A 21,318-nucleotide genomic window follows, 5' to 3' on the forward strand; every position below is an offset into this window, starting at 1 on the left:
GAACTCCCTTGCATGGGGATGCCAATATCTCTCACTCCCTGATGGGGGCGCTAGAGAGAGAGCAATTCCATGATTGGAATTTCAAAAAGCAATGGGGGAATGAAGGGACCAGCTCCCCATTTCGGCAGCCATGATAGTAACACATGCTTTTCTGACTTTGCCTTGATCACTAGAGGTTAGGTGCCTGGCTTGTGGCAAGGAACCAATCCGAAGTTAGCTGGTGGTGCAATGCTTTACGGCTCTGGGTGTGCTTTACGCACAAGTGCACAGCAATGACCGAAGAACATAGCAACCACCCTGGAAGGGCCTATGGGCTATAACAACCAGTTGGCCAATCAACACAGGGCAAACCCTCCAAGCCTGGAGGCACACCAATCCTGAGCCTGTGCGTAGCCCTAGACACTCCCCTTATGCTGCCCTACAAGATCTCTATGCAGCCCCTTCGAGCTGTCTTTGCTAGCCATCTGCCATGGCAAGTGGGTGAAAGACCCAAGGTAACATGGGGTTAGCTCGTTAAACAACAGTAAATCTTCATGCAGTTTGCAGCAAAAAATAAAAGAAAGAAAGTAAGAAAGAAAGGAAGGAAGGAAGGAAGGAAGGAAGAAAGAAAGAAAGAAAGAAAGAAAGAAAGAAAGAAAGAAAGAAAGAAAGAAAGAAAGAAAGTGACATTATTTATTGGCATTTCATTTCCTAAACAACACAAGGTTATATTTCTCTCATTTTTAAACTGCTTGTCCATGCTGCAGACAGGCAAGGAGTTATAAAGAAATTTTCTTGAGGTGTAATCATCAATCATTCAAACAATCATTTATGCTTGCAGCATAAATTTTTCTTAAGGCTTAAAAATGTAAAAAGATAAAGCTGGTGACATGGTTGAGTGTGTAGAATGTCTGCAATGCAAGCATCTCCAGAATCTGCAGACAGGAAAGAGTCTCACACATAATCCCAGTGATCTGGAGGCAGAGATGGGGTTCCCCAGAACAAACTGAGAAGCTCACCTAGATGAATCTGGGAGCTCTGGGTTCAAGTGAAAGGCCTTGTCTGTTTATCTAAGGCAGCAAGTAATGGTAGACACTTGACATAAGTCTCTACATTCATACTTAAATACATGCACGTGTTCAAACATGCACATGCAAAGGAAAAAAGAAAAAGAAAACAACCAAATATGGAGTGTTCCGCATCCTCCTGTGCCCATGCTTTCTCCAGTTTTTGTGGCCTTCTAGACATTTTATGACCTCTTCCACTCCATACTTCCAAGCTTTTGAATAGGATATTGTGTTTTCTAACTTGCAAAGGCCAATTTATGCTTAGGAAATAGTTCCCTTATGAAAAAGTAGAAAAACAAACAGTAAACATTAAAACAAAATCCACGCCCATGAATCTGTGATTCCAATAACTACTATTTCTGTAGGATCAATTTCTCACTTTTGTCTATGATAATGTTTACTTCTATGATCAACTAATATTTACTAATTTCTATCTCCTTCTTCTTACTTCCTTGATCATATTCTACAGCCTCCTATTTCCTTTCCTTTTGTTACCTCTAATTACCTTTCCTTCCTCTTCAATACTAAGTGCTAACTCTGCTCCACAATTCACCACCACTACTATTGCCACCACTCCATGAATATGCCCTCCTATTCTAGCCTTACTCTGTCTCACCTGCTTACTTCACATTTGTTCCTGTGGGGCTGAACATACACGTAAAGCAAAACACAACCACACCAGCTGATAACTTAATTGCATTATCACTAACACAAAATGAGCCCTTATTATCTCAAGAGCCATGGTGATTCCCGTGAGTCCCACTTTCCATGACTGAATATTAAGGGGCCCAATCTTGAGAGAGTCTTGTGCAAATAGCCACAGCTGCTCTGGTTCAATGATAGTGATGATGTCCAACCAGAAAACATAGCCACAAAACCAGAGAGTTTGGAGAGGGATTAGAGATGGAGCTGGAATGGGGGTTTTGTTTCCACTAAGAAATAGGATATTGCATATATTGGTAGAATAAAGGAATCAGAAATGGATTTTTAAATGTGTTGCTGTAGTGTGAAAGTTATTTACCACCACCACTACCATGTTTGGCAGTATCAATTTGATTACATTTAAATTAATTCTCATGACTAGACTATGTTTCTATTAACATGAAGTAAAGAGATACTGTTCCTAGGGCTGGGCTTCATACTTAAAACCTAATTTTAACAATTTGCTTTCATAAATTCAAACTGTACTTTTATCATTACAAGAAACTTTTAAACAATCCTTGGTACCAAGTTAATTCCTCTTTGAACTTTGTGTAAACTTCAATCAGAATACAGTTCCTTTACACATCAGAGTAAGAAATACAATTGCGTTATAAATACAGAGATTTGGAAAGGGTTATTAAAGATTTTCCTAACTGATCCATATTCAAAGGACATCCTCATTAGCTGTCTGTTGCCCCAGGTACATGCCATGCACCTCCATCACTGGCTTCCCCTTGCAAACTCCCACAGTCCCTTTTCCTGCCTTCTTTCTTTTACTATAAATAAGAAACTCAAAGCTTCCTCCCCAAAACAGAAAGAAAACATTACTGAGATTTTTTTAAAACTAATTTGAAATGTGTAAAATTTGTATTATCCTCTGGCAGAGTATAATAGAGGATTAAATTAAAGTACACATTTCTCTTTCAGAAATACACATCATAGGAAAAAATTTGGTCTTTAGGCAAAAATTTAATTCGATATGCACAAGTTAAAGAAGTGTTGCTTGTTATCATGAGGAACTCTCCCTAGAAACATGAATGGCTTTCCTTGGTTTGAATTCTAAGCTACATAAAACCATGACGATTGTAAATTTGAAAGTCTGGCACAAAAGCAAAAGAAAAATCAGTTAACAGTCACCAAGAAAAACCATGTTCATTGCCAATAAAATGGGAAAGAAGTTAGAGAAACATCAACATCTATGAAGCCTCAGACTGGTCCCTGACATGTCTAGTTGATACAAGAATAGCATCCATTCTTACATATTGAATTTTAATTATGTTCTATGCTTTTTGCCCTTTGAGGAAAAGAAACCAAACAAATATTTCAAAGCATTAGGGTTGTCTTTATTATGAATTTAATGCTTAATTTAGTTATCTTATAGGACCCCATTTTTTCTCCTTTAACTGTGGGTCTTATTGGGAATGTATATCTCTACTATTGTGTAATGATTCTTTTTGTTCAGTGTTACTATCAATCAATAAATCATCAAAGACTAACTAATGGCAGATAAATGACTGATAAAATCAGTTTTCAATTTATGGTTCAATAAGGAAACAGATGCCATATAAGACCTGTAATCTGGTTTCCTCTTTATTGATAAGTTTCATTACATATTAAGTGAGTAGAATCTTTAATGAGCAATACTAAAGCTGGGTGTTGGTGGTGCACAACGTTAATCCCAGAACTCAGAGGCAGGTTGAGCTCTGTGAGTTTGAGGCCAGCCTGGTCTACAGAGCTAGCTCCAGGACAGCTAGGGCTACACAGAGAAACCCAGTCTTGAAAATAAATAAATAAATAAATAAATAAATAAATAAAACTAAATTTTGGTTGGTATCCCCAAATAAGTGGCCATGGCAATCATGGTCATCAGAAAAGTTGCAAACATGTGATCTCATCAGTAAGGACCCTCCTCAACTTTCCCTTCCATAGCTGCCATCAAGATCAAGCTTCTACAGGCTCTGTGACAGAATCTACCCTATTCCAACTTGACAAAAAGCCATAGTAAACCTACAACTCATGGTACTCCCGTCTATAATTGCCAGAAATAATTAATGCATATTTGATATTATTCTTGAAGGGACTGATAAATACTCATTTCAGTTTTTTCTTAGCACACTACTAGAGGAGACCCAACATAGATGGACCATGTTACCCAGCTTCCTTTGAGCATTAGGTGTCTGAGAGACTGATACATATATTTAGAATTAAATTAATTTCTCAAGTATTTTGAGAAATTGTGCTTGAGAGTGGAAGCACTCAGGTTTTCTAAAAAAAAAAAAAAAAAATGGATGTTTCGTGGTCCTCAACAGAATTCAAGAGCTCTGGGACACCACAAATGGGAAAGATTTCTCAGTAAGCCTCACAAACTAAAGTGAAAAGAACTTGATGACCAAAGTAGATAGTCAGGCATGATCATCTCCTTTAACCTGTGCAATGTATTTTCTCCCTTAATACTCCTGACCAACATTATACATGAATTCTTTCCCATAACTCTTTTTAAAAAAGAAAAATTTTAAAGATTTATTGATATTTATCTTCTATATACATGTGTTTTGGTCACCGGTATGTGTTAAGGGCCGTGGGCCCTAAACTGTGGGGTTTAAAAGCCCATCTTTGTAAGTCCTTTTATGACCTTTAAGTTTTTGGCTTAAAGACAACTCTGTGAGCCTCATGTGACCCATAATTAGATAAGTTTGGCCAAGCGGGACTGCTAACGACTGCGTTCGGAGAAAAGGCATGGGCTTTTCTGCCTGCTGTTTCGAAGATACCGCAAGAATGTCCCAATCCCAGTAAATACCAGACGTTCCTTCCTGCTATCCCCCTCGCTTGCCTAATTTCCTTGTTGCAGGGCTATATAAGCCCACTCTGAGCCCCAATAAATTGAGACCTTGACAATTGCACAGATGGACTCTGGTCCCCTCTTTTGCGCCACTTGGTCTCCTTCCTTCTCTCGCCCATGACTCTTTCAGGCAGCCCCCCTTCGGAATCCTGAATGACTGACCCACGGGTCGGGTCAGATATGTTTGTGCACCACATGAGCTCCTGATGCCTTCAGAGCTGAAAGATGGCAGGCACTGGAACTGGAGTTACAGATGGTGTGAGTTGTTGTGTGGATGCTGAGAACCAAACCAGGTCCTCTGCAAAACAAACAAGTTCTTATCTGCTGAGACATCTCTCTAGGGTCACTCTCCATAGCTTTTGTGACAGTATGTATTGAAATACATCTCCATCGTTTCTGAAAAGGATTTCAAAAAATAGAAGTTTGGATTTTTTTGGTCAGCATTACTTCTCTGATGCTTTCTCAAGGCAAAGAAAACCAATACACATATGCCAGGCTCTTTTCTACCAGTACTGGGAGAGATGATTGCAGGAGCCCCACTCTCAGGAAAATCTAAAGCTAAAAACAAAACCATCAAAGATGCAAGAAGATTACCTAATGGATATTTTTTGTCTGATATAAAATCAAAGTTTAATCTTATTTTGAAAAAGAGTTCTGTTTCAAACATGTTATTATGGTTCAAATCAATATTTTAAAAGATAAAATGTACACCTAAAAAGTAATTACAAAGTAAACTCCTGAAAATGTTAATGATCATGATAATTGGTCATTTAGGAAAACACACAATTTATTCATGTATGTTGGTTTGGATATGTGAATTTGCTCCAACGCTTTGGGCATATTAGGAAAATTTTTTAACGTAGTGTGGACTTCAAATTTTTGTTACTTACAATTATTTCATCCAAAAGCAACAACTAATGAATGCAGAAAATGAAGCTAAGTAACCTGAGCCTCCTGGAAGCTCACAAGATGCACATTGAACATCTGCCAATCTTCCTCTGTCTATCCAAGGGTTTTGAGCCATTATGTAGTGTGAGTTACAGTGACTTCAAAATTAATACATGTCTGCTAGTTAACCATGACCTAGAAGCTGAGGCTTTTTCACAAGCAAATTTCAGGTATTTCTCAAGATGAAATGTCATGTTAATGCAGTATTTGTTTCTTAACACTTAACATGTGTAGTTTATTCTATACTGTCCATTCTATTCAACTTCTTACTTTATGTGAGTGGCATCCATTTTTTACTATTATATTTTTAAACAGGTATTTTTCTCAGAAAATCTGTATATTTTTCTATGTTACTTAAAATATTAGAGTAATTTATAGCATCATATCTTTCTTATTATAGCTGAGCTGTCTTGACTTTTTCTTTTTGTTTCTTTCATTGAAACAGAGTCTCACTATATAGACTTGGTTGGCCTGCAATTATAGCAAACCTCCTGCCTCTCCTTCCACGTGTTAAGACTGAAGATATCCACCACCACAGAGCTCCATATACTTTCATATTTGCTGGAAATTTTATTGGTTGATACCAGAGTTCAGAGGGTATCTTTATAGGGATGTCACCAAACAAAGAACAGAGCAGAGACATACAGGTGCAGCAGAAGCAGAAATGACTTATTAAGAAAAGGCAGCCAAAACAAAAGAAAGATTTTAGCATCTTTGGGGTCCAAGTGTACAAAAAGCTGGACTTTCTATGCTATCCTGGCTGGAATTAAAGGTTCATTTACAAGCACGTTTGTCTTAATATTTTCTGTAATGGATAGCTCTATATACAACTCCATATATCACCTGTTTCTGGGGGGTTGTTATACTATTATGAACTATAGGATACTCTCAGACATTCTCATTCAGTTTTAGCTCGCCTCAATGTGAGGAGAGGGATGTGGTCATCTTCCACTTTACTAACATTTTTTATGTGCTAATTGTTTAAAGCTTTGTATCTGGCCTTCTGGATCTCACATTATAGGACAGCTCTAACTCATCCCTGAATGTCATTGTGGTTTTTGTTGCCAAAGTAATAACACCACTATCACCTCATCTTTATCTCCAGAAGAATGAATCAACACTGTAAATAGTAATGTGTGTGTGGAGGGGTGAGGGGTTGGACTGACACCACAAAATGAAGCTATTCAAATAAGTTCAATGCTACTCAAGCAGAATCAAATAATTTGATTCACCCTGTGCTTAGTGACTAAAACAGAACTATTTACAAATATCCTATTCGTATATATTTGCAAAATTAGTTCCCACTATTAGTTATTACAGCACCCAAAACTATAAAACAGACCCAGGTTCCACTACCATTCACATCACAATAAAAAAAAATGCTGCATTTTAATCTTTTGGAGGGGGAAGACTTAACAGCTGAACAAGTAGTTTATGCCCATGTCTTTCCCTTGAGACTTTAACAATGATTTGATCTTAATTTACAAGGTGATTAGGTATTGCTATAGGGCAAGATTCAGGTTGGATACTGAATTCTCTCCAAAAACTGAGGGTACAATCCCTGAAGATTCACTTTGTAGAGGTGGCAGTGTTGATGATTAGTATTAGAGGGCAAGGGACATGTAACTAAATGAATACATCTTTGCTCTGTTTCTCAGGACAACAGGATAAGACAGGTCAGGACAACAAAAAGGACACATATTTCTATAACTCAGTTTCCTTCTTTTCTAACAGAAACAGTGCTAAATGGCAAGAAGCAAAATAAAATCTCATAGTCCGATTTCTCTGTCAACCAGCTGGTATTAACAAAGAGCCAAAAAACATATACCAAAGAAAAGACAGATCCTCAATAAACATTTCTGGGGAACTAGATGTCCATATGCAGAAGAATTAAATTAGATCTATATCTATAACTCTGCGCACATGCACACACACACACACACACACACACACAGAGAGAGAGAGAGAGAGAGAGAGAGAGAGAGAGAGAGAGAGACTAGTCCAAGTGGAACAAAAACCTCAATTTGAAAGCAGAAACACCAAAACTGCTGGAAGAAAACATAAGTTGTAACCTACAAGATATAAGTATAAGAAACATCTATAAACACAAGGAATTAAGGCCAGCAATTGACAACTGTGACTTAATAAGATCAAAAAGCTTCTGTACAGCTAAGGAAACAATCAAATGAGTAAGGAAAAAAACCACAGAATGGCAAAGAATCTTAACTAGCTATACATTTGACAAATGATTAATATCCAGTATATACAAAACTCAAAAAATAAAGTCAGGGGAACAAATAACTCAGCTAAATGTGGACTAGGGTTCTAAACAGAGAGTTCTTAAAAAGGAAAGAAAGAAGACTGACTAAGAAATACCTCAAAATGTGTTCATCATCCTTAGCAACTAGGGAAATGCAAGTTAAAACAACATTGAGACTTCATTTCACCTCAATCAGGATAGCAAAGATCAACAAAACAACTGATAACAAATGTGGAGAAGGTTGTGGGAAAAGAGGAACAGTTATTCAGCCCTGGTGGGAAAGAAAATTGGTGTAATCACCCTGGAAATCAGTTTGAAGTATTCTCAAAAAGAACAAAAAGTGCATATGCCACATGCCCCAGACATACCACTCCTTGGCAAATGGCCAAAGGACTGGACATCCTACTCCCCAGATACTTTTTCAGCAATGTTCATAGATACCATAGGGTGACTAATAACCAGTAAAGGGGAATAACCTAAATGTCCTTCAACAGATGGATGAAGTGCAATGAAATGTGATACACAGACACAATGGAATACTATACAACTGTAAAGAAAACTGAAATCGTGAAACTGACAGGTAAATAAATGGACCTACAAAAAGATTGTGTTAATGAGTAAATCAGGCCTAGAAAGACAAATGTCTCATGTTCTTTCTCATTTGTGGCTCCTAGATCCAAATCCTCAAGTGTGAGTATACAACATGAAGTAACCATAGATACCAGGGGGTTCATTGAGAGGAGAATAGCAGGACATCAGTACTAAGAAGAAGGAACAGAATAAGGGAGAGGTATGTCCAATTGAGAAGGTAGAAGGGAGGTCCAGAAGGATGGACAAGGAACAAATAATGCCAGGACTGTTTAATAAATCCTCAAAGAAACATATTACTTCATATTTATCAAAAATTATATACAGTATGTATAAGTTTATGTTCATAAACAGACACATATGTGGGTATGTCTGTATGTGTGTGTGTGTGTGTATGAGAGAGAGAGAGAGAGAGAGAGAGAGAGAGAGAGAGAGAGAGAGAGAGACTGAAAGAGAGGAAAAGAGAAGAGAGAGAGAGTTGATCCTTGAACTGACAGTAGTCCCCAAAAGAACCATGGACTAGCAAAACTCCAGTACCACACATGAGAAATTCTCCTTTCAGATGGTTATCTACAATGATACACATGGCTCCCAAAACAAGTAGGTTATTGCTGTAGCTATTGGTTGCCTCCCAGGAACTAAGGGCACACTTAGGTCTGGATCTGGCCTGAAAGCCTGTCTGCAGTGGTCTAAATTCTAAATAGCTTTAATTCTAAGTAGTGTCACTATTCACTCCCTGACTCAGCTGGAAAAGAAGGGCAGATTTTATCTTATGTACCTCAGATGCTTTAATTGACTGCAAGGATTGTTTGTTCCAATGTCTGCCTTTACTTTAATTTTAGTTGGTAATTAAGGTTGTTAACTTATTGCCCAACTGCCTCATGGTCCTTGGCTCTTTATATAAACAGACACAGCCTCAATTATGCCCAAGCTGGATTGGAGTATTGTACTCTCATCAGAACCAGCAGGCTAAAATGGAACTGGATTGGCTTGGGGTGTCTTTTCCCTCTCTTAAGAGCTGGCCTTTCTCCTCTATCGGAATGACGTCTATCTCATGGCTGTCTTCACAGTGATAGGTTGAAAACATTTCCAAAAATACAACATATAGAAAATGTGAGATGAAATGAAAGAAATGGAAATAGTTTCCACATCAAGTCCTGAAAAGCAAGTTGCAGGCAAGTAGAGCTTAGCAAAACATAGATTCCTCTTCCAAATCGTGGGTAACATCTTTATCATGACAGAATTAGTTATCTATACATATCTCCAAATGTCAAAGTTTACAGATTCAAAGAAATTAAGCATCAGAATTTACTCCCTATCTGTGCCTTTTTGTTCAGTATGTAATCACTGGAAGTGTGAATGATTGGGTCGCTGTCCTTGGTCCTGAGCATCACTTTTTTTTCCCCTAATGCTTGTGCTGGGTTGGTCTCTTTCAGTCTTGGCATGCTTCCTGCTACACTGACATCAGCCCATCACTTCTGAGTCCTCACATCCAGAAAAGTTCTTAACGTTGATAGCAAATAAGTTCATAGCAAATTTAGATAAGCATTTCTGACACAAACTTCAATAAAATGTTCCTTCTTGCAATGCCTTGAAATCTATAAGTCTTAGGCATGGGCCAATAAGCATTAGTGTAACTTGTAAGCTATAACAAATGAACAGATAATTAATAGTTTACTTCCCTATATTTCTCTATCAAAATATGGGTTGAAATAGTCCAACAATTGCCATGAGAGAACCATTAAGTATTCTTGAAGAAAATAAGTATTAACACTAACAAAATGTAAAGAAAAATATAGTGCACATATTTCAAATCTTACTTGTTTTAAAGCAATGTTGTCGAGATGTTTAAATTAAACTTTACTGAGCTTTTACTAGATACAAACTCAGACATCATTACCCCTAGCTCTGTGACATTGTTCTGTGGAATAATTAGCTATTAACATGTGCATACTGTGCGGTTCTTAGTCCCACCTCTGCTATTTATTATTTATGTGGTCTTGAGGTGTCCCTTAAGCATCTGCATCTTAGTTATATTACCTGAAGAGTGAGCACAATATCAATAGCTAACAAGGTTGCTATATGAATCCAATGTAGTAATTTATAAGTGATCGCTGCCAGATCCATCACCTTTACTAACCCCAAACACCTTTATTTTCCTAATACTAGCATTCTCATTGCTGTTTTCCCTTTGGGCATCTTACTCTACTGAGAGACCTATCCTTCATCTAATGTGACCTTTCTTAGGAGGTCATATTCTTTGGACCTTGCTGTCTGTATATAATGGGTGTGACAGAAATCCTTGTCTTTAGTCAAAGGGGTCATTAACCCATAATGGAACATGAGAATATACTACATTTTTAAATTTGCTACATATGAACAACATCAAATATCAACAATTAGTACACTGAACTGTGTTCATGCCCATACTCAGTCTCAACCCCCTCCTCTCGGCAACTCTGCTTAATAAAACTTCATCAGTGCTCTCACAACATACCAGACACACCTTCATATAACTCTGTCAAATCATGTTTACTCTGGGCCCCATCAAACATGTTTTTACCCTATTCTTGTTGGTGTCCCTCAGAGTATGAGAATGGTCTAATCAGAGGCCTAACCATTACCAAATAAACTTGTAATCCTGCTTCACCTACTTGAGTGCTGGGAGTATAGACGGATACTATCATGACCTAGAATGGTGCAATTATATAGCCTTAAACATAAAAGCAACATATTCTGTCAAAGCCTTATTCTCTAACTTAGAATATAATAATGTATAAAAATTAAATGATCCAATAACTTAAAATAAAACTATGTGATGATCCTGCTACGAAGGAAGACACTCCTCAATTTTGAAATTCTTAATATGTGGGAGTTGAAACTTGAGACTGGTAGAGATCCGGCTGCCCAAGTTCACTGTCACACTACATAAGAACTCCACTTTCTTTCTAAGCTCACTTTTACAACACTCACTACCCAGCGTAAGCCGAACATACTTGATGGCATTGGAGATACATGTACTTAACCAAGCTTCAAGTTGGTGTTTTTCTGGACTCTGTTTTACCTCCTTATCTGTGGCCTCCCATTAAGGAAACTCAGATTCATCTCATGAAGCTGGAATACTCCAATATCAAAACCAGAAAAGGCACACCAAAAGGCTATGAAGGAGATACCTTTTTTTAAGTCATTCATTTATTATTCTTTAGTTACACCAGCATAATTTTGCCACCTCCACACAAATAAAATGCTAAAGATAATCGGATATATTATGATTTTTAATTAATTTCTAGAGTATATGATTTTTCAATTTAAGGGGATAAAGACTGAAAACTCTTCATGACATCTTCAAGCCAAAATATTTATAATTTAAATTTTTTAATTCATTTTATTTTTCAGACTATATTTCTGGTCAAGTTCTTTAAAAACTATGATTTTTTTTTACTTTCTTTTGTATTTTTTAGTGTCACTGTTTATCATTTATCGCCATTTAGTATTTTAATTTATCAGTAAACATGGAAACACCCGCTTTTATGGAAAGTAGAAAAACACATGCATACCAATAATTCTTAAATAATATTTGTCTGTGGTTAAGTGGTACAACTAATGTGCATTCATGTCTACACAAGGCACAGCCACAGGGTGTGAACAATTAGTTCCAGCCCCTGAAAACCTTCTGCTCTCCCTTGAAGCAAAGAGGTCTTAGGACTCCGTCCCTGGAGCAGGCGGGTAGATTGGCCAGCTGAGACAATGAGTCAGTTGGGAAGTAAAGATTCAGATCCTAGGGAAGGAACATAAACTGTGTAGACCAGATGCTTGCACAGATGGAGAGATAGAGGACCGACAGGGACCAGAGTATTAGGAGCTCTCTTAAGTTTCTTAGCAAAATAAACTAATAGAACAAAATGTCAGGAAAGGAGCAACAGGAAAAGTATGAGACCTTGGGCATGGCACCTCAGATACAGTATAACCCAGTTAGACTAGGTGGATTGTGAGTCTCCCCTGGGGCTAAAATTTGATCACACACAAGTCACCTCTTTTTAGTAATTCACTGCAGAAAACACCTGGAAATGTTGCTTAGTAGAAGGAAGTGGTGAGATACAAAGATGAAGAAAAAAAAAAAAAGACCTCATCTGTAATGACATTTGACTGTCATGGTGGGTATATTTAGGACAGCAACCTCACTTTACACCTTCCTTACCTATGCAATGTTTTACTGACAATTTTACTGAAGGGTTCAATTTTAAAAGCTGGAAGGTTATTCACCGAGAAGAAAAAAAAAAGGCAAGAGGAGAAAGTCAAAAGAATAGTTTTGTTTGCATCACAGTCTTCTGGTGGAGCATTGTAAGAATTCTTGGACCATGAGATGCTTTATGTCTGTGGCCATCAGCCTTCAAGTGTTGCCTGTTCTGTTCAGTGAAAATGCTTCACTCAATTATGCATCTGCCACTATGTTTTGCCATTATTGTTTCATTAGCAGAAGTAGTGAGAGATGATACATAAAAAGGCTTTGTGTAAAAAGGAGCCTACAGGATGTTCTATGTCTCATAATTTCAATCTAAGGATAATGATTTCAAGATCATAAAAGTATAACTAAAAATTACACTAGTTTAGAAGAAAATTATCAAACCAGATCCATTTATTTGAGCTGGGTTATTATTTGAGCCACATTTGGTTGGTCTAGCTGTTGCTGATCCCAAACGTACAGAACTTACTTTGATATACACTGTTCAAGGAACAGACAGGTTTTCCTTCTTTATTATGATTCCTGTAGAATGACAGTGCCCCACCACCACCCACACACACCCAAGTCACAATGTACTGCAAATTATTCAAAGCAATTTGGATTTCACAAACTGTTAGGTTTTCTTGCCTCTCTCTGAGCTAGCCTCGTGGAGCCCAGCTTCCTGCAGTACTTATTGTAAAAAGAATAGTCTTCTTCCTATAATTTGATGGAAATTTGTGTATTCCCGATTGAGCCACTTTGACACTGTTCTTTGTATTATTTAAACTCACACCATTTGGCTTGTGGCCTTCTTCTAGACTGCCTAAATGATTGTACTACTTCATTTCTATGAACGTCAGGACACCAGTGCTAGTTAAAGGAAATTTCATTTTTATTACCTACTTCCAATAAATGAAGTGCTTGTAAATGTATTATGTGCAAGCTACAAGAACAGATATGATCCATTTTCTGGAAGGAAGGAAAACGCACGGTGCTAGGTCTCTTCTTCCCTGGCATGAGGCTGTGAGCATTTAAGCAATGAGAAGAATTTCTAAGGCCAGTTATTTCCCAGAAACTAACCAAGCTCCTCACCAAATGTAAACAGAAGGGTCAGGGGTCTGAAAAACACTTTTTTTTTTTTTTTTTTTTTTTTTGGTTTTTCGAGACAGGGTTTCTCTGTGTAGCTTTGGAGACTATCCTGGCATTTGCTCTGGAGGCCAGGCTGGCCTCAAACTCACAGAGATCTGCCTGCCTTTGCCTCCCAAGTCCTGGAATTAAAGGCATGTGCCACCAACGCCCAGCAATGAATACATTTTAATGAAGCAACTTTCTTCTGCTCCCTTTTTCAGTGGCCTTATTATTTAAATGGGTTTGTTTTCCTTATCTTTCCCTAGTGTCCCCATAGTGTCAATCTGCAAGGAACAGGTTTTCATTTGCATCTCAAAAAATGTTATTTTACTTTATCATCAAATAAATGCCCTGCAAGTGTATCTAGATCCCAGACAGGGTGTTTTGTAGATAATGGATTTTGAATGTGTTCTTTGCATTGTTGTGGGAACTACCCTTTTCATCCTTTGCTTGACCTCTGTTTTAGCACCAGCTGTCTCCCCCAGAAAACAACTTTTATAACCTGCAAATGTTTCTTTTAATCATTGTAACAAAATTCTCTTTTAAAATACCCTTCTCTGACATTGCTATTAGGAAAAAGAGAAAAAAAGTTATCATTGTAGATAAGGTACAAAAGCAGGAAATTCTTTTGAAAATTCTTCAAACACTAACTACCTTTTAGAAGGTCTATCTACTAAGAGTAAAAAAAAAAAATTAGAAATGCACCATATCATATTATCCAGTCATCATTGGCTTAGTTTGCAGTCCTTCCCCTTGTGTGTGGCTGAAGGAGAAAAGGCCATGAAGTATTTGACATAGCAGACACACTGATGGGAAGCCCTTTGTAAATATCAGATTTTTCTCCCTGGGTAGATAATGCTGTTACCAATAAAACCAGGGAGGTGAGGGCTGCTGTGTTCCTTTCTGGAAATGTTAAAGCCATGAGGTGTTTTACAATGAAAAAGTGGATTTGACAAACTGAATTCAACCACACATATAAAAATAAACATGTTCCTGTACAGTCACATGTGCACATTTTGAAAAGCAAACAAAGTCTTCATGATTTGACTGGCATGCAGAGACCACTTTGCCTCATCTGTTCATTTGGAATAGGTTGAACAATATGCAAACAATAGGATTCAGCTAACAGGCTCAGCAAACCCAAACATCAAAGATCTCTGGTAAAGCTGTCCCTAAGACTAACCAAAATCCCAGACTAAGGTACAATCCAGAAAGGATATTAGGCATTTCTGTCTCTGACCCCAGTCATCGAAGGTCACCAGTGAACAGTCACAATATTTGAATACAATGTATAGGACTTGAACACTGCTTATTTTGCTCAAACCTACTATGCAACTTTTGTGACTGTGTGGGGTTGATTGGACATATGTCATCTGCCAACTTTTATGAATCCCCTCTGGGCATGGGATGAGTTTTAGTTTTTCAAATGTTAACCAACCTTTACTAAGATACACATTCTTTATTAAAGCAGTACAAATGTTTGTAGATCCTAGAATATAGACAAACCAAAATCAACAGTCAAGCTATAGTCAGTCTGGTCACTTTCAGAGAAGATCTGGCTTCATTGTGAAGGGTACATAAAAACAGTGGACTTTTCCTGGGTTTAATTGAATTGATTCAAATGAAGCTCAGTTTTGTCACATTCCTGTAGTCGTTAACTAAGCAACTGCCCTGGAGAGTGATCAGCTGACACAACAGCCCACTGTCAAGACACCAGGACTGGGACTGGGGACAGCTTAGTAGGGAAAAGGTTTGCCCTGCACAAATGAGAATCAGAGTTCAGATAACCAGATTCCACTGGATGGGTGTGGTGACCCTCTTGTCCCAGCACTTGGGAAGAAGACAAGGGATTCCTCAGCAAGCCAGCTAAGTGTAGCCAAAGGGTGAGCTTTGGGTTCAGTTAGAAATTCTGATTTCCTTATATAAGGCAAAAAGTCTCCACACATAGCTCATACATACACACCTGTTCCCACAATCACACATGAACTCACATTCACACATCAACCCACACACACACACATGAGCCCACAGGCACACCTGTGCCCCCTCATACACACCTATGCCCACATGCACACATGTGCCTTCATATAAAGAACATATAACATGGAGGCACACACATATTGTAGGACAAACATGATCAGACAAAAGGAGTCTGGACATGCATGAATACAGGTTCAAACTGGAGTGAAACAGTTACTTGACCATGCACAGTATTAACTTCCCCATAAGCCAACCTAGGTCTACGAAGGGGACCCAGCAGCTGCTGCCAAGTGACAAAACAAGATGAGCCGGACAAATCAAAGGCTGCAAGGACAGATGACCTAAGTCCAGAGCTCCTGCTCCCCATCTCTACATGGGTGGAGGGCATATAGGCTTTCCTCCTCCTAAAAACAAAGGGAGCTTACCTGATCCCTGATGTCTGTGTCACTGATTCAGCATCTACTTGCCCCTTCCCTGGGGATTCCAACATAGCATAACAATAGCACATATAAAAAAAGACCCTAGGGTCCCAATGTCAGGTTAAAGTGTGTCTTAGCTAATGTTCCATTGCTGTGAAGAGACACCATGACCACAGAACTGTTATAAAGGGAAACATTTAATTGGGGCTGGCTTATAGTTTCAGAGGTTTAGTCCATTATCATCATGGTGGGAAGCATATCAGCCTGCAGGCAGATATGGTGCCGGAGAAGCAGCTGGGAGATCTACATCTGGATCCACAGTCACCAGGAAGACATAGAGACACCTGGCCTGGCTTGAGTATTTGAGACCCCAAAGCCCACCTCCAATGACACCCTTCCTCCAACAAAGCCACACTGTAAGGAGCTTGTAACCAGGCAGGCAAAGGCCTGACTGGAGGGAGATTAAGACAAAAGCTTTCAACCAGGCAGGCAAAGGCCTGCCTGAAGAAAGATTAAAAGAACGGGAGTATAGGTCCACTACCTGGCCATTGTAGATAAGATTGAGAATGTGTGGAGTGTGGCAAAGTGTGATTAGCAACATTTAGTGAGCTATTTAAGGGACCAGCTCAGAATTGGGAATTTTAGAGTGTACCACCACTCTATGTCCTGGAGCTTTCCTCTGCTAACCTGAAACAACCAGTTCATCAAGCTGAGTGCAAACAGAAGTCGAGAGCCTGAACTTGCAGGCCACAGCAGGAGAGGTACCCCTGCTGTGAGCCTATTGTCTGTGGTTTTTAGGTTTTTAGGATTGTTTGCTTATGCATGTGTGTGTGTGTGTGTGTGTGCGTGTGTGTGTGTGTGTGTGTGTGTGTGTGTGTGTGTGTGTGTGTGTGTGTGTTTTACTTTGGTGTTAAGTGTGAAGTAAAACTTACATACTCAAAACCAACTGGCGGAGTCTCATTCCTCCCAGGTCAAACCTGGTAAGGGCTCTAGACACACACTCAATTCAACAAGGTGACATCTCCTAATCTCTGTCAAGTAGTGCCACTCCTTAATGACTAAGCCTTCCAATCCATGAGCATACAGGACCGTTCTTATTCAAACCACCACAAAGTGGGAACTGTGCTTTCTCAACTGACTATGAATAAAGACTTTAATCCAAATTTCAACTTTCCTTTACATAGGATTCTAGTTTTTTAAAAGTCTATCAAATATTTTGCGATCATAGACCTTAAAATGCCAGGTATTTACTTAATTTTTTCTTTTCTGTGAAAACAATTTTCATTTAAAATAACTATAGCTGTGCTCATATATGTATATGTGTGTACATATATATAATTTGTGAGACATGAGGAACTACTCATACATAATTGATACCTTTGCTATAATGATGGTCAGCACTCTCCCTCCCTCCAAAGCTCCTCTGCTTTACTTCTGGTTATGAATCTTGACTGTTTGGCTTTGTGAGACATCCTGCTGGCTCCCAACCATTTGGAAGTCTGCCAAGCATGAGTGTTCCCTGCCAGGGCTAATCCATCTCACAACTTACCTCAACTAGTACTCATGTCTAATTATCGAGAAGGGTCAGAGTCAGGGACTGAAGCTTCCTTGGTTGCTTATATTTAGAAGGAGAAGAGCTAAAATCCACTCCTTTCTCTTGAACTTGGCAGCCAAAGCAACTTGCTATTGAAATAGTGGTACCCAGTGGATGTTGAGATATAAGCTGAGAAATGACTAAGGTGTGTTATGAAACTTCAGCCACACCCCTGCTTCTTTCTTACCTTTCTTGAACATGTCTTTAACAATCCACTTCAATTCACATAAATATCTATGCATAGCACCAGCATTAAATAATAGCATTAAAGAGAAAAATCTAGGAATTAAGTTTTTATAAACAACTCCACCTAAGAAAACTTTAGGCATGTCAAATAAAATACTGAATGCTCCGTTAAATTTGAATTTCAAATGGGTAGTAGGGTTTTTTTTTTTCAGTGTAAGTTTGTCCCAAATGTTTCATGAGATGTGCTCATATTGAAATAGTACTTGTTACTTGTCTAGGGTTCCAATTTAATTAGATATTATTTTTGCTTGCTAAATGCAGCAATCTGAATATCAAGTATATATAAGTACATGCAACAATCTGATAGAGCTTATCATAAAATTAAAGTGACTATACTCAATGTAGTAAAGGGCTGATCTAGCATATTTAAAGTTCTGGGTTCAATAGTCTTACCCTAGAAGAGCTCATCAATTGGTTATCCAATTGGATCAGCCCTGAAAACATATATACAAGTAATACTGTACAGATTGAGCAGGTTGTATTTATGTATTTGAAATATTATACATATACATGTACATACTCATAGGTAGCAACAGTTAATGAAGGAGGCCATGAATTTGAAAGAGATCAGGAAGGGTACATGAGAGGGTTTAGAGTGGGGGAAGGGAAGGATGAAATGATTCAATTATATTATAATCTCAAAAACATAAATTTATTAAAAGCGAAGAGAAGTGGAGAGGGTAGCAGAGGGGTGCTGAGGAAAGAGTTTGTGATGAGGAGACTTGAGAAGCAAAGGCAAAGTGTGGTGTCACATACCTTGATCCCAGCACCCAAAACAGATACAAGAGGATCATGAATTCAACTCCCAGCCTGTACTACTCATAGAATTCCAAGGCAGCCGAGACTGCATGGTGAGACACTGTGAAATTTCGAAAGCAAAAATAAAATAGAACAGGAAAGAAAAAGAAGAAGCAGGAGAAGGAGGAGAAACAAAAAGAAAAGAAAAAAAATTACATCAAATTTCCCCACTCTGATTTATATTCAAAGGCTGATGTACACTACCAGACCACTGCAGCAAAGACAAAACTAATGCAGTGTGTATGTGTCCTTGAACTCAGGGAAACAAAGTACATTAGAACAATAGTTAGTCCTCCTCTCCCTCCAGGGTATAAATTCTTCATGGGTGTCTCCCATGCTGCTTCTTATGTCCTGAAGTTGCAGGAAAATAAACAGTGTAAAGTGAGTCAGATATAAGGGGCACCAATTTAACAACACTTAAGTGATCTATTTTGATATTCTTACCTCTTATTTTAGAGTCACAGCAGCATTGAGGGGGACATACAGAGATTATTTCTTCCCTAATGAAAGCACTCTGAGGACCTGATGAGTGGTGAGTTGGTTGTCTCCAGTGAAGGAGCTCAGACACATCTAGAGCACCCAAGGTCCACTCTGCACATTTGTCGTGGCCCAGCATGTCTCAGCTTTAGTCAATGGGGTTCTACCTGAGTGGGGGTGTGTGGCCCTGGAAGCTTCGAGGAACCCAACGGCGATAAAGACCAAACACAGGCATCTTGTCATCTTCAGAGAGCTCTGAGTTCCATGTTGTGGAACTAGAGTCATTTGCTTATTAGCCATCTTTTCTGGTGTCTCTTAACCATCCTGCTAATACTCTTTGTTCTCCTCTCCCCTCTCCCCACTAGCCCGCTTTGCTCCTAGCTCCTAACCTTCTGTCCTCATATGTTACTCACATACCTCTAGCTACTCCACCCAAGTGAGGGCCTATCCAGATGCTTAGGCACATACAGATGCAAATAAGAGGCATATTACCTTGAGTCTGTAACAGTAACAACCTAGTGTTAATTAACAATACAATGCTGACCCATAGCTTCCTGGCACGAACGGTAGCCAGAGCCTGGAACCCAAAATATCCCATAACAGGGATATTCGGTCCCCCCCACACATTAAGGTTCCCCCTTGGTGCTGCACATTCTCAGGAGATGGACAAGCGTGTACCAGACCTGTATCCACTACTCCATGATGAAGTTCAATAGCTTCATTGCCCTAAAGACTCCCCTCACTCTGGCTGCTCACCTCTCCTTTCTTAGTGCCTGGCAAGGAGGGATCTTTCACTGTTTGCACGGCTTTGCCTTGGCCAGAATGTAATGCTTTGGAAATCATACTGTAGGTGACCATTGCAGTCTGGCTTCCTTCCCTTTGGGATATGCGCTGATGTCCTCCACAGGCTTTCATGGCATGATGGTTCATTTCTTCTTAGCAATGAAGAACATCCAATTGTCCGGATCTTCCATCCATGTCTTCAGGACGATTTAGGGAACTATGAATCAAAGTGCTACAAACATGCATGTGCAGATATTTGTGTGGCCCACGTTTCCAGCTCCTCTGAATAAATACTGAACATTTTGTCTCTTTAATCCCATTTAATGCAAAATATCTAAGGAATAAACAAAAAATTAAAGCTAAGAGGCACGCACATCATTTGTGTGACTAAGGCTCCCTTGCCTTTCCCCAGTCCTAGCTCTGGTTGTTTACTTCCTCTTCATTTTAAAGCTTGCCTTGCCCATTCCACGAAGAACAATTCATTCTTCCTCAGCCCTTGTGGTCTAGTTCCTGTATAAGGTTATCTCTAAAAGCTGGGCTAAGAACCCCTGAAATCAGTCAGAACCACTATGGCATCTGCTTGGTGTGCAATTCAGAGCTCATCTGCAGACACATTATTTCCATTGTAGCCATCATAGACTAGGACAATTTTTTTAATGCATGGAAATGGAGTTTTTCATAATGGAAGTCATTTTTCTAATTTATCTTTCCTGGTTTGATAATTGCAAATTTAGATTGAACGTCTTTTTTTTTTTCTATTCCTTGCTGAAATATTGCATTCTCCCCCAAGTTTAGATGGATCTTCATTATTCTTCAACATAATGAAATATGTGTGAAAGTTCCTCTATGGGTGTTTTTGCTAACATCATTTCCTCCTGGTATTTTTATCTTTTGGTCACAATCAAATCCATTTATGTCAGTGATTCTCACTCACTCAGTTCCTTGGGTGCATGGTGGACCTGGTGGGCTGTGTTCACATTTCTCAGGGACTCATTTTATACAGGCCATTGCTTTCCACATAAGCTTTGTGCTAGCCTTATCAGTTTTTGTTCTCTGCTGGACTTTTTATCTTTCTTAGCCAATTTCCTCTCACGATTATCTAGTTCTGTGAAATGCCACATAGGTTTATTCCTGAAAACAAGGAGGCCTCTCAATCGCAAGCTGTGTGTGATCTGAATAAGAAACATTCCCAATCACCAATCACCAACAGATATTTTGATGTGACTGGTTACTGAGCATGATGCTTAAAGGTTATGTACAGGGTGTGTTGTGGCCTAAAGAGCAACAT

The 21,318-nt window shown here is 38.8% G+C and overlaps 1 pseudogene; it reads right to left on the minus strand.

Moving 5' to 3' along the window:
- LOC100755675 overlaps positions 1-20,177 on the minus strand; it is a 30,833-nt pseudogene extending 10,656 nt beyond the window's left edge.
- Between the last annotated feature and the right edge of the window lie 1,141 nt (positions 20,178-21,318).

Source organism: Cricetulus griseus, chromosome 2, assembly GCF_003668045.3.
Source record: "Cricetulus griseus strain 17A/GY chromosome 2, alternate assembly CriGri-PICRH-1.0, whole genome shotgun sequence".
NCBI classification, from domain to species: domain Eukaryota; kingdom Metazoa; phylum Chordata; class Mammalia; order Rodentia; family Cricetidae; genus Cricetulus; species Cricetulus griseus.